The 13,613-nt window shown below is 52.7% G+C and overlaps 1 protein-coding gene across 2 annotated transcripts in view; it reads left to right on the top strand.

The window, feature by feature from the left end:
- Positions 1–42: 42 nt before the first annotated feature.
- STAT5B (signal transducer and activator of transcription 5B) overlaps positions 43–13,613 on the top strand; it is a 67,929-nt gene continuing 54,358 nt past the window's right edge. Inside the window, exon 1 of one of the 2 annotated variants that reach the window (XM_057715952.1) lies at positions 43–196. The gene's annotated coding sequence lies outside the window, so the exon portion shown is untranslated. Of the gene's footprint in view, positions 197–9,738; positions 9,907–13,613 lie in introns of those variants that run through there. The other variant, XM_057715951.1, reaches the window with a different exon arrangement.

The following is a 13,613-nucleotide window of genomic DNA, read 5'->3' as shown; positions in this document are numbered from 1 at the left end:
TCCCTGCCTCCGCCCTCGGTGGCTGGCTACCCCGGCGGGTGCACGACGACGGCGGCGGCGGCGGCGGCGGCGGCCGGGCCCCAGGCGGCGAGGCGGGGCGGCGCCGAGCTCGGGGGCTGCCCCGACGGCGGAGTCCCCCGGGAGTCCCAGCCGGCCCTCGCCGGCGGCCCCGCGGAGCGGCCGCGGACCGTGCTGGGCAAGTGGCGCAGGACTGGCTGGAGGATGGGAGTGGGAGGGCTGGGAAATCCCGCGCTCTGGAAATCCCAAAGCACGGCCTCAGTTTTCTCATCTGTGAAAAGGGAGGAGGGAAGAGTTGGACCAGTCGGAGATGCCTTCCAGCCCTGGCGTTTGTCATCTCTTGAGTCTCTAGATTTCAAAAGTTTAATGTGTGTGAGTGCGTGTGTGTGTGTGTGTGTGTGTACGTGTGGGTTGGGGACACAGCTTCTGTGATCTCAGAGGCAAAGCCGTATTGAGGGGAAAGACTGGGGATTCCAGAGAAGCCAGCTCAGCTAGAGGGCCCTGCCGCCCCTCCTTCCATTAATCTCGCCACTGTGCACTCCGCCGCAGCAGCAGAAAAAAGAAAGAACCCTGGCAGGCAAATGTTTCAGCCCCTCGAAATTTTGCAGATAAGAAGTGGAGTCCAGCGAGGGGAGGGGGCTTGCCTAGGGTCCCACAGTGGGCACAGGGCCTAGTCCGCAGACTGTGGCGCAAACGTGGTCCTGCCTCTCCATTCACTCCAGCCCAGTCACATCCGAGGCTGGTCCTACCTTCACAGAATCCAGGGAAGGGTGTCTTGGATCCTCACAAGCTCACGACTGCCTATAGGCCTTGCCAGAGCAGGGAACACCCCCCTTGAGCCTTGCCTAGGTCACAGTCACCTCCCTGAGAGCCCCCCTACGGGGCCTGTGCAGTTGGGCAAGGCTGCCCTGGAAGCCTTCCATTCCCTTTACCCAGCTTCCCTCTCCTCTGGGGCCTCCCCTCTGCCTGGCAGCTGGTATTGGTAGCATCAAGGGAGGGGCCAGTCTGGCTGCCCACTCACAGCTGGCTGGGCCAAGACCTCGTGTCCTGGGGGCAATCATTCTCCTCTCCCTCCCTCCCTGATTCCTTCTTGGATCTGCCCTTTTCTCTCCATTCCCTCCCCCACCCCCATGTCTCCCCCCCCCAATCTTCTTACTACTCACTACTTCCCCACTTTTATCCTTTTACTTCAGAGAAAACCCAAAGTTTAAAGCCACAGAAGCTGGACTGTCTCCCCCGACACACACTTCCATGTGTGGTCACAGTCTCAGTTGGCAGGATCACAACGAAAGGAATTGAAAACTGTAAAGGGGTTCAAGGGATTGGGGGACCCTTGCCCTAGGGAGGAGGAAGCACAATGCCTCTCCCTCCCTCCTTCCCCTACTCCGTGCAATGGGTTTGGCAGGGGAAGGTCCGACACCAGCTGGGGGTCAACCGGAGTGATAGCCAAATATCAGAGCTGGAAACAACCCTACACATGATTTTACAAGTGGGGAAACAGAGGCTGGAGAGGGGAAATGACTTGGTCGGTCAGTGTCACGAGGATTGTCAGTGGCAGATCCAAACCCATTGCCACACAGTGGGTGTGTCCGACACGGCACCTGTGCTCTCCAGCCTTTCACCGTGAGCAAGTGGCTAAATCAGTCAGTGGAAGCGGATTCCTTAGTTTCCAAGTCCCCTGAGCCACGTCGGGAAGGCAGAGGACGACCCTTGCCATGCAGTTACATCTGGGCATCTGCAGAGGGTGGGACGGGGTGCCAGCTTCAGAATGGGGGCCTTGCCTGCCCACTTCCAGGCAGCAGCCTCTCCTGCCTCCTCCCCGGGGCCTGCTGCTCCAGCTGGCAGCCCCACCCATCAAACATCTGGCTGGATTGGACTGGGCTTGGCTAGGGGGTGGGTCCTCCTGGGTCCTAAAAAGCTAGCATTGGGGTGCCCATGAACAGAACTGGAGGGCTTGGCCTAAAAGGGTGTGCCCCAGTGCCTTCAGAGCCCTCCTATGCCCCCCTCCTCCCCTTGTGTCCAACGGCAACAGCTGTTTCCCTGCACCTCTGGATCTCTCCCCATTTGGCCTCTCTGTGAGGCCCTGAGTAGGGGTATCCTTTGTTGCATGTTTCCTCTTCTTGCTTTTTGATTCTCTTCCTTTCAATTCTTTCTCTCTAGGTCTCTGTCTGGGTCTCGGTTTGATTCTGTCTGTGTTGCTTTCCATTTCTTTGTGCCTCTGTTCTCCTTTTGAGATGCAGTGGGAGAGGAGGAGCTTTGGAGCTTTCCCAGGATGGGCAAAGGCCAACCAAGAGCGTGGAGGAGGGGCGGGTGTCAGAGTTGGGTTGGGGGCAGAGGTGACTGTGGTCGTGCCTCCGGGTAACACAACTACCCGGAAATGTCAAATTTGGGGTTTCTTTTTGCTTTCGGTCCCCTGGTTTGGTCTCTGCTATTTCCCACCACAAAGCAAAGCACCCTGGTGGTTTTACGGGCCCAGACTATAGAGGAGAAAACTGAGACATAGGGAAAGGGGGGTTCAGGAAGATTAGAAACTTCCTTGCATCTAGACTGAGCTGGGGTCCCAGGCTGCCGCCCCTAAACTGCCCCTCATCCTCATTTCCAAGTCACAGCATTACATGGGGAATGAGGAAGGATTAAAAGAAAAGATTCTCACAGGAATTACATTCCCCCAAAGAAGACTGGCCGCATTTTCATAGAAATCGTAATACTCCCGACACTAGTGTGCAGTTCACGCGCTAAGCACGCATCCTGAACTGGATCCTGGCACACTCGTGGACACACGTGGTTGAACTCTTCAACTCAGTTGATCTTTACAACAACCTTGAAGGTAGGCAGAGCCAGAATTTTCCCCTTTGATTAGTCCAGGAAAGAGTCCTGTTCACAGCAGTCTGGCCAGTAAATGCACAGCTGGCGCCAGGATCCAAGTTGCCCAGCTCTGTGGGCAGGATCTCTGTACAACCTTTTTTAACTTTCCCTCCCCTGAGCGCACACCGTAGTCTTCACTCTAGCCCTTGTTTGTTTTCTGGCACCAAGCGTGGCACCTCCATCGCCACGCTGGGCCCTGCCCCTGCTCTGTTGAATGAGGTCGTGTGACTTGCGTGTTACACGGAGGTGGGTTCGAGTTATATGGGAAGGGAAAAATGATCCCACATCCCGTTGTCAGCACTTGAAAACCAGGTTAGCTGTGAAGGAGGCCCTGCTGATGTCCCTACCTTGGGGAGAACAGATCTGAGGTCACCTTGACCTAACCGTCCCTGGGGGTGGTGGGGGAGATGGTACAGAGATGCCTTTGTCTCCTCTGCTCCAAGTCCCTTCTTCAAGGAGAGTTCCTGTTGTGCTGGAGCCAGAGGGGAGGTGGGAGGTGGGAGGGTGGTGAAGAGCCTTCCCAAGAAAGCTGGAGGCGTTCCAGGAAGTATCTCTGTGCCCCAGCAGAGTGGGGACAGCCAAAGCCAAAGCCCGTGGGCTCTTACACATCCTGCTTCACCCCTCCCCTGCCTCTTCGGGGGCCATCCACCTCCTCTCCAGCCCGCACCCTGAAGGCTCCTGGAAGGGGGGCCGCAGGCCCATGCCCAGTATGTACTGCACCCCCGAGACCAGTGTCCCTGCCTCTCCCGGAATCTCCTCACCCTGGTTCCTCCTTCTGGCAATGCTGCTCATTCCCGTCCCTGAAGACAGAGTGGTATCTAGGGAGGGTGTACATGCACCAGGGAGGCTGTACATGCGCCAGGGAGGCTGTACGTGCGCCAGGGAGGCTATACGTGTGCCAGGGAGGGTGTACATGTGCCAGGGAGGCTGTATGTGCACCAGGGAGGGTGTACATGCGCCAGGGAGGCTATATGTGCACCAGGGAGGGTGTACATGCGCCAGGGAGGCTGTACATGCGTCAGGGAGGGTGTACATGCGCCAGCAAGGGTGTACGTGCGCCAGGGAGGCTGTACATGCACCAGGGAGGGTGTACATGTGCCAGCAAGGGTGTACGTGCGCCAGGGAGGCTGTACATGCACCAGGGAGGGTGTACATGCGCCGAGAGGAATTCGGTGTGAATTTGGGGGAGGGAAAGGAGCTGCTGGGTCCCAGAGCAGCCTGTCCGCCCTTCCTGCCCCTGTCCCCTGTGCTCTACCACTCTTCAGGGAAGTCAGCTTACAGTGAAGTCACCAAGGGAACATGAGGCCTTCCAGCCTGAGGCACAGTGACTGTCCTCTGTTTCTGGGAACAGGGTGAGGGGAGGGGTGCGGGAATGACATGGTGGGTGGGAGGGGAAAACCGACCTTCCTTTGCCCAGCTGCCCTGTCTACCTGCCTTGGGAGAGAAGCCTGCAGGACTGGAAGAGGAGGGGGTGCAACTTCTGGGCTGAGCACATGTTTCCTAGTAAGGAGAGCAGAAAGGAGCCCACCCTCCTCGCGGCAGGGGTAGGGACGGAGGCGGGCGGGTGAGAGGAGAGGTGGGCCATGGACACTAAGCTGGGCAGCTGATGGACCTGGTGACTGTCCTGAGCAGCCCTGGGTTTCAGGTCTGGCTCCCATCCTCATCCCCAGTGACTACCAGGCCCCTCTGCCCGCTGAGCTAGTTTCTCCTCCTTCCAGCCCAACAGGAAATCTTTTGTGTCTTAGCCAGCCCAGTGTGGACCTCAAGCCCTCTGGGCCTTATGTGAGAGAGGGGTGTGCATCTCTTCTCCCCGCCATCCCCCACCACTCTGCCACTTTTGTTTGTTATGACCGAGGAGGTTCCCTGCTCTCCAGCTCTGTTTCCTATCGTTCCCAGTTTACTGCAGGCACAAACCCACCCACATCTTCCCTGCCTGCTCCCAGCCTCCAAAATCAGCTCCCCAGCTCCAAAAGCCAGTGGGGGATATAAAGTCAAAATGAAAACTGGTCCATGCCCCACCCCTCCTCACTGGTCATCGTTCACTGCTGTGATGGACCCCAAACACCAGCCTCCCCTGCACTCCATTCTTCGGCCATGCAGTTCCCCCAATGCACTGGCCTCTCTCAACTCCAAGCCTTTGCTGCCTCCATTGCATCTACCTGGAAGGCCATTCCTCCCTTAGCCGCCTGGTGACATCCTCCTTATCTTTCATAGGGTCAGTGTGGCAGAGAGGAAAACACAAAGGCTTTGGACATCAGACACTCAACAGACAGGAAGGCAGAGGCCTCCGATCTCCAGGGCCTCAGAATGGAGGTTTCTCACAGCCAGGGTGTGGGGGGGGGGGGGGGGGGGGGGAGGGGCGGGGGAGCTCTGTCGATGCCAGGGCTTGATTCTGCCAGAATGTGGGCAGCAGAAAGAGCTGAGTTAGATCTGGTTCCAAATCCCAGCTTTGCCAACTTAGCAGCTGTGTGACTTTAAACTACTTTACTTCTTTGGAAGGCAAACCTGACTCTGCTGTGTGACTCCAGGTACATGAGTCTGCCTCTCTGAGCTGAGTGGCCTCTTTTGTAAAAGGAGGGCAGCAAGACTCACCTCCCAGGATTGCTGTGAAGACTCACTCACAGAGCTGAGCACATAGGAAGTAGGTGCTCAGGGACCTTAGCCATTAGAGCCAGGTGCTTTCTCCTCTGCTCTCCTGGAGCCCCTCAATTTCCTGTTGCAGGCCACTTCTTGGGGCTCTGACTAGTTGTCTAAAAGGCTGCGTCTCACAGGCTGGTTTGTCATAGTGGCTTCGTAAATATTTGCTGGATTAATGAAGGTCCCTAAAACAGCACAGGGCTTCCCCAAGCTCTGACAGTTCAGCAGTTCCCTTTCTCTAGCACAGACCCCTGTTACCCTTCACACATCCTGACTCACAGCACCTAGAAGCCTCTCTCCTCTGCGACCCCGGCTTCTGCCTGCTCTGGTCCTACTGACCTGCTTTCCCACCCATGCCAGCACTAGCCCCATCTTGGCCTGGCGCTGGGCTGACTTTTGAGTTCCTAACCCACCCGGCAAGCCAGCGAGTTACTGGCCGGAGTGACACTCAGCTCCCTCATCTATGTCAGCCCCACCCTCTCTGGATAATACAGCATTGCCCCAGGACTCTGGATGGAAAGGGCATGATGACCCTGTCCCAGGAGGCAGGTGGGGCCCACAGGATTTCCCGAGAGCCATCCCCTTAACTCTGGCTGGAAGGGAGCCCACAGGTGAGGCACACAGGAGCAAGACAGGGAGCATGTAAGATCTCCAGGTGGCAAGGTCTGCAAGGACCTGCACATCTATCACCCACATCCCACATACCAACCACCGCACCTGCTGCCGGCTCCCTCCTGGCCCAGGAAGCTAGCTGGGATTGGGCTGCGGGAAAGAAGAATACTCATTTATCAAGAGGCTTGCACAAGCCAGGCATGGTGCTTTCACAAACACTATCTCTCCACTTTTTCCTTTGAAAAAAATGTTCATGTTCCCAATGTTTTAACAGGTAGCACAGGACGTGATACAAAAACTCAGAAGATTTAAAAGGATATATGGTGAAGAGTTAGTCTCTCTCCTTTCCTGTCCCTCAGGTCCCTTCTGCAGGGGCAACTACAGTTACTACAGTCTTGTGTGTACTCCCAGAAAGAGTCTATACATTTACAAACATAACATATCTCCTACGAGTTACACGTGAGGGAAACTGAGGCCCTCAGAGAAGTTAAGTACTTTGACTAGGGTCACACAACTGCTAAATTGGCAGAGCTGGGATTTGGAACCAGATGTAACTGTGAAACTCGACTCTTTTTTCTGCCTGCACTCTGGCAGAAATAAGCCCTGGTACCAACAGAGCCCCCCATGAACCACTGGCTGTGACAAACTTCCATTCTGGGGCCTTGGAATTGCAGGGGTCTCTGCTTTCTGTCTGCTGACTGTCCCAGGCTCCAGGGGCCTGTACTGACTTAATAGGGAGGAAGCACCCCACCCCTGCACCCCCCGCCCATGGAAGGAGGAAAGTTCCCGCAGGTGTCCTTTTGTGGCTGCTGTGTGATTAAGACCAGCCTGATTCCCAAGGTACAGAGAGTTCTGGAGAAAGAAGCCACATGAGCGTGGGTCTCTGGCTAGAGGGGATCGTGGTTGTGGTTTCAACTACATTTCCAGAAAATAGCCTCATGGCCTCCCTGTGGCTGGGCAGGGCTGAGGGAGGATGGGAAGCGTGGGAGCTGTTCTCTGTGGAAGCCACGTGCTGGAGCATGCGAGCAAGGGGAGGAGGCTGGGGCCAGTCCTGGTGGAGAGCAGGCAGGATGCCTGGACAGGGCTGCCCACCAGACTTTCAGGCTCTCCCTCAAGCCTTTCTCTCTCCTGGGTCAGGCCAGGGTGGGCTAAGAGATAACTCCAACTCTCTGACCCGTGGACACCTCTGCATCTGCAGCTATGTCTCTGGCAGGTTTCTATGTGGGCTCTCCATAGGGTCTTTCTGGATCCCAGCTTCCCATTCAGTTTCTTTCTTTCTAGGACTCCCTGTATGTCAAATCTCAGTTGGGTGTCCCCTCAACTTAGAGGACTATGTTTCTGAGGCCCTGGGAGAACCAGGAGAGTCAGGTAGGGTCTCACCTTACCTGAATTGTAAGTAGGGAAAGGTAGGCGTTGGATGTTCCTTCCTCTTTCAGGTTGACAGCATTCTTATTTGGTGGAGGTAGTCACCAGAACATTCCGTCCTTGGTGTCTGTGCACACAGCCAGCCAGATCTAGCTTGGTGTTTAGTGGTCAGTCAGAGATGTGCTATGAGATGCAAGAGTAAAGAGACGTCGCTGCCCCGCCCTCCCAGCATTCAGACTAGCACCCTGCTGCCACGGATGACCAAGGCAGCTGGATGGAGTCCTAGACCTGACCGGTCCTAGGAAGAGGGGCATAAATCTTAGCTGTCACTAAAAACAATAATAATAAACAGCTCTATAGTGCTTTACAGCATTTGAAGCACCTTACATGTACTAACTCAATTCCCACAATAATGCTCTGAGGTAGGTCCTATTACGGCACTATATTACAAAGAGGACATCAAGGCAGGAAAACTTGCTCCAGGTCGCACAGCTCAAGGAGTTGATGCTGAGTCTGGTTCTAGATCCTGTGCTTTTAATTACTATGCAGTCCTCCTGGTTTCTATTTCTATTCCTAGAGTGTAGGGTTTGTTCCTCAAATATTTATTGAGTGTCTGCTCTGGGCTGGGCACAGGGTGGAAGCATTTGAAGGTGAATGGGATCTTGTGTACCATTGGGGGTAGAGAGACATGTAAACAAGAAGCTGTCCTTCAGCACGAGAGATGCCATAATAGGGGCATAAATGTGTAGTTGGAAACAGGGAGGGTGAGGCTCGTACTGACTGGAGCAACTGTCACTGAAGGCCAGCCATCGAGTGGCAGGAGGACATTCCAGGCAGAAGGAACGGCATGTGTGCAGGAATGAAATCTTAGAAGAAAGAGAAATGTGGTGTGCCTAAGTGTTGAAACCTCATGGACAGTAACTGTCAGAGGGGTTGCCAGAGAGCTCAGGGCTGGTGCTTCCGTCCAGCTTCCTGCTCCAGCCTGTCCTCCTGCTCTGGCCTCCAAGCTCCCAGTACCTACTCGGTGCAAAGCACTGTGCCAGGTGTTGGCCCAGAATGTGGGATAAAAGCAGTAGCCTGGGTGGGGGAGAAAGAGTTTGTGATCAGCTGCAGACACAAAGATTTTTGTGGCTGGTGTTATTCTGGAGGTGAAGGGAAGGCTGCTGGGAAGAGCTGCCAAAGGAGGATTATGGGAGAAGGTGAGGACTTGCAGATCGTGGTCATTTCTGGACAGGAAGATTTTCAGACTGTAGGGAAGGGACCCTCTGTGTGCATCTGAGGGGTCCTTCTCCTTCTTTTGCCCCTGCAGCTGGGTTTCTAGAGATCTGACATGCCTTGCTTTGGTGCTGGTCCTTGGAGGGTTGCCAGGGAAACCATTGGCCAGCTCCAGAGATGTAGCGAGAGGAGAGTGGGTGACTCAGGCTGCCTTCTCAGACACTGCACCCCCTCCCCATTACATGGAAAAGGCTCTCAGAGACTTCCTTTCCTCTGGATCCTACAGAGCTGATTCTGCTTATTCTTTCTCTGGATAGAGGAGAGAGTCCCTCCCGTAGCTCCACTGGTGGGAGCTAGCAAGAGAGGGAAAGGGTCTGCGACATCCCTGTCCCCCATAGATTCACTCTGGAACAGTGGATGGATCTATTCGGCTTGGGGCAGTTGTAAACTGCTGTGTCCCTTCAGGCTTTCCTCTTGCCCGTCTGTGTGGTAAGCGCAGGAGCCCAAGCTGAAACGCCCTCCAGGAAGCAAACCCAGGATAATTATTGATGGGGCAGCGATGGACTTCTGACCTCGGCCTGGGAGGGACTGGACGAGGAACGGGGGCCTCAGCCCGGGGGAAGGGAGGTGGGCGGGCCGCCGGGGTGGGTGGGGGGGGGGCGGCAATCAACACGACGACGACAGTCGGGCCAGCCGACCCTACCCAAACAAAGCAGCATGTGCTCGCGGCCCGCGGCCCTGGCCGGGAGAGCCGAGCGGCAGAGCCGCCCCCGCTCCGCGAAGAGGGGCTGCGCGCGGCGCCAGCACCCCCCTCCACGCCCCCCGCCCCGGCCCCAAGAGCGCGCGGAGCGGGGGGTCTCGGATCCCTCCAGAGCGGCCGCGAAGGGGCAGCGAGGGACCACGGGGCTCGCGAGCGCGCGCCGGGCGGAACCAGGAAGCGGCGCGCGCTGGCGCGGGGCGCGCTCGAGCCTGCGGGCGGCGCGCGCGGCCGGGCCTCCGCGCGCGAGCGGCGCGCGCGCCCCCGTGGGCCCCGGCGCGAGGAGAGTCGGCGGCCGGACCCGTCACCCCGGGCGGGACCGAGCGCAGGCGACTACGCGCGGCGGCCCGGCCGAGGGAGGGAGCGGGCGAGCGAGCAAGCGAGCGAGCGAGCGAGCCGGCGCGAGGCAGCCGCTGGCGCCCGAGGGACCGAGCGAGGTAGGAGTTGCGGGGCCAGCCCGGGGCGTGGGGCCCGCGGAGGGAGGCCGGCAGGGCCGCGCCGCGCCGCCGCCATCGCTCCCCGGGCCGGGAGGGCGGGCGCGGGGGCCGCGCGCTGGGGGCGAAGGCGGGGGGCTGAGGCGCGGCGGCAGGGGTGGAGGGCAGAGCCCGTGCGTGCGCGTGTGTCCGGGTGGGCTGCCGTCGGCCCCCTCACACCTCCGTGTTGCAGTTGCGAATAGCCCCCGCCGGCACCTCGCTTTTCTCCTTTTTTCGAAAGAGGTATCTGCGACTCCTGGGGGTGGGATGAGCCCGGTGGTGCCTGGTGGGGTGGGGGGTTTTAGCCAGGCTTCAAGGAACAGCGCCTTATAAGGAGTCCAGACAACAAATACGAACATTTCCATCAGGCTCGGGGGTTCAAGAATCCCTCATCAGGACCTGCCAGGCCGGGGCTTGTGCGTGTGTCGGTGGGATGCAGCGCGTTCTCTTTTTCTAGCCAGGGATAAAGAGTTAAAAAGTGCTCCTGGTGTTGGGGGTAGATACGCAGCGTCGGAAGGGGAGTCGTTGTGTCACCAAAGCTGGTCTGAGGCTAAAGGAATCTGGCAAGATGGTCAGGCGGATCAGAGAGGAAAGAACTTGTGTGGAGCAAAAGGCGTTTGCAGACACTTGTAGCCAGCAGTGATGGAAAAGGCGAAGAGGAAAAACAAGCGCCAGCTTTTAGGAAGAGGGGATTAATGAGAACCACAAGAATTTTAAGGGGAAGAAGAGATAGCGATCCTCTCTTTCCCATAGAGCCACGCCAGATCTTTTTCTTCTTGTCCCCTCTGATCCTGTCATTGTATTTGATACGATTTGATACCGTCGTATCAAATAAAATAGTGCTCAGAGTGGGTCGTAGAATGTTAGAGCTGGAAAGGACCCCGGCGGTAATGCTCATTCTCTGTGTGTGTGTGTGTGCAAATGAGGAAACTGAGGCCAGATAGGTGGAGCGATTGGCCTCCTCCGTTCACACAGCTGTTTAGTACCTCAGGAACTGAAATGTCGGTCTGAGGACTCTCAGATCAGTACTCTTCCCGAAGCACAGAGAAGTAGTAGATCTTTGCCTAAATACAGTCCCATAAATTATCTCTGGAATGTACTCAGGGAATGCCCCTTGAAAGGGCTAGTGTGTCACCAAATTATTTAAACTGAGCTTAGGTCCTTTTTTCAGTCTTCAAATTGCTGTTTATCATCCGCTTGTATCTTAGGTTTCCAACGTGGTTGGATAGCCGCCTGGGCCATAATAAGCTTTCAGCTGTTGAGTATATTATTTCGAATAATTTTGTTATCGTTCAATTAAGGTAGTAGAACGTTGCCTCTTTTCTCAACATTTTTCTGTTATTGTTTATTTATTTATATTATGTTGATTACATTGTTCATATCATTGGCTATGGGTTCTTAGAAGAGGATGTGTTTTATTTGGTGTACCTGTCATATTTTTCTAATTTCATTTCATTTTGTAACACTATGAACATTAGATCAGTTCTGATAATTCAAATAGTGGAATTCTGTTGATTGACTTTATTTCAAGGCTTCGGGGTTTTTGTACGTTTTGGTACCAGTTTCCATCTCTTGGAAGATCACAGAATTGATGGTGTAAATGGGAGAAGGGGGCTGTCAATTTTAAGAAAATTTATTCTGTGACAATTTGTGATGTCTATTGGTTTAACCAAAACAGCACCACACTTTTGGTCAGGTAAGTGTTATCTAGTAGATTACTTGTTTTCTGTAGCCTTTGGAAGATGAAAATTTCAAGCACCTGGTTGATACACGGAGGGAATGGAGAGTTCTTTTTTTAAAAAAGCAAAACAGAGAAAAACATGAGTTAATTTCTATCACCAGCAGTTTGGTTATTGCATAACTTGGAGCTAAACTGCACAAAATCTTTGTTGTATACCCAACGAAATAAATTATCCCTCCTTCTCACTAGTCAGGATTCACATTTCTGCCCATAGGCTCTTAATATGGATTGTGTTAAGAAATTTAAGGTGGCTATGTTTTTTCATGATATATATGATAGAAGGGGGAAGAAGTGCTATCATTGTTTGGAGTGTTACAACATAAATATTTTGGTGAGCACTTCCTATTGTGCCCCAACTTCTCATTTCATCTTCATTTTCTTCATTTCTCAATTGATTTTTTAAAATTTTATTTACATATGCAAAAACCACATCAGGACTAGTAAAAGGCATCATTTGTTGCTCTTTGGGTACTTATGTCAATTTGTTTCAAGTTATATTGTTACGTTAAAATTATTCCAAGTTATATTGAAATTATTTGTGATTTGTGTTAGGTTTATCATTATAAATGTGCTTGTGCTGGTTCATTTGGCTTATTTTTGTTTGGGTAGGAAGTACAGATAGTCTTATAAAAGGAAGATGTTATAAATAGGTAAATAATATGCTCAAGATTAGATTGCAGGTTGAAATTAGAATTAAAGCTTAACTCTTCTAGTGCCCTCCAAACATGTATGTAGCTCATGAAGTAGTCACAGATTTCTGGACTACCAGTGATACACATTTCCCCCCTTCTATTAGAGTGTAGATTACCGCATTATTCCTACAAAAGGAAGCAAAAAACCTGTTTTTTTTTCCTATTGTTACTTTCTTTTGAGCATTCTAAACCTATTCCTTTAAAAAGTTATGACAATTCTAGGTTGCTGAGCTCTTCAGAAGAGTATTCTTTTACTGCATAATTATCAAAATACGTTGACTCTCGCACTTCTTAATAAAAATAATGTTTAAAAGTTTGTTCTAAAGTATCACTGTCCCCAATTCGGTGTGGTGTTTAAAGGAAAAGATTTTTCTTTAAATCTGAGCTTTGTTAATAGAACCGTTCTAAAATCAGAAGTGTTTTTTTCCCCTGCAGTGTTGGAAACACAACAGTTTTGTGCTTATTTCTGGGAATAAGAAAGTCAGATGTAACAATCTAGTTTCCATTGATCAGTTTTTTGTACATTTAAATCGAGAGCATCACAGTGATTGAATTTTTTAATTGCATTCTCTTAATTGTCATGTCCTTATTTTAAGTAGCCTGTTTACATCGAATGTTTTCTTATTAGTGATGATCCTTTATGATTAAAAACCTAAGCCAGTTTGGAGAGGATTTTACATATCTAAATCTGTGCTATTTTTCTTAATCAAAGGGAGGAGTAACTTACAGGTGTTCCACTTTTAGTTAGCTGAACGAGACCCTCACTTTTGGTGGTTTCAGGGTTTTAGATGACGTTTTATTACTTTTGTTAGTTTTGGTCACACCCATGACTTCCTTGGAAGGTATCTTTGAAGTTGGTTTCCTTTTTTTTAAATGGTAATATTGGGGTGGGGGTGCTTCCTGTTTGTATTTTCAAAATTAGGTCCACATGTTAACCTTCTCGTAGTGTCACATTTTTATTTTAAACGTATAAAGACAAGCATCAGAGGTCATGTGGTTTGTCTTTGACCCGTTACACTGCTTCGCGACAGCTCTACAAGTACCCAATTGGAAAGGCAAGACATCCCAAATCTTCCCAGCTCCCTTCAGGGTTTAGCTGCCTTGGAAGGAGTCTTAACAACAACTACCACAACAAAGATACAATTAACAGAAAAATGGGGCTGCTGCTTTCTGTTTTCCTCCCAGGTACCTAGAAAAATGCACAGCACTAAGACAGAGTGAAAACGTTTTACGTGTAG

The sequence above is a fragment of the Hippopotamus amphibius genome, chromosome 17, assembly GCF_030028045.1.
Source record: "Hippopotamus amphibius kiboko isolate mHipAmp2 chromosome 17, mHipAmp2.hap2, whole genome shotgun sequence".
Taxonomy (NCBI): Eukaryota; Metazoa; Chordata; class Mammalia; order Artiodactyla; family Hippopotamidae; genus Hippopotamus; species Hippopotamus amphibius.
This window is presented reverse-complemented; position numbering and strand designations above follow the sequence as displayed.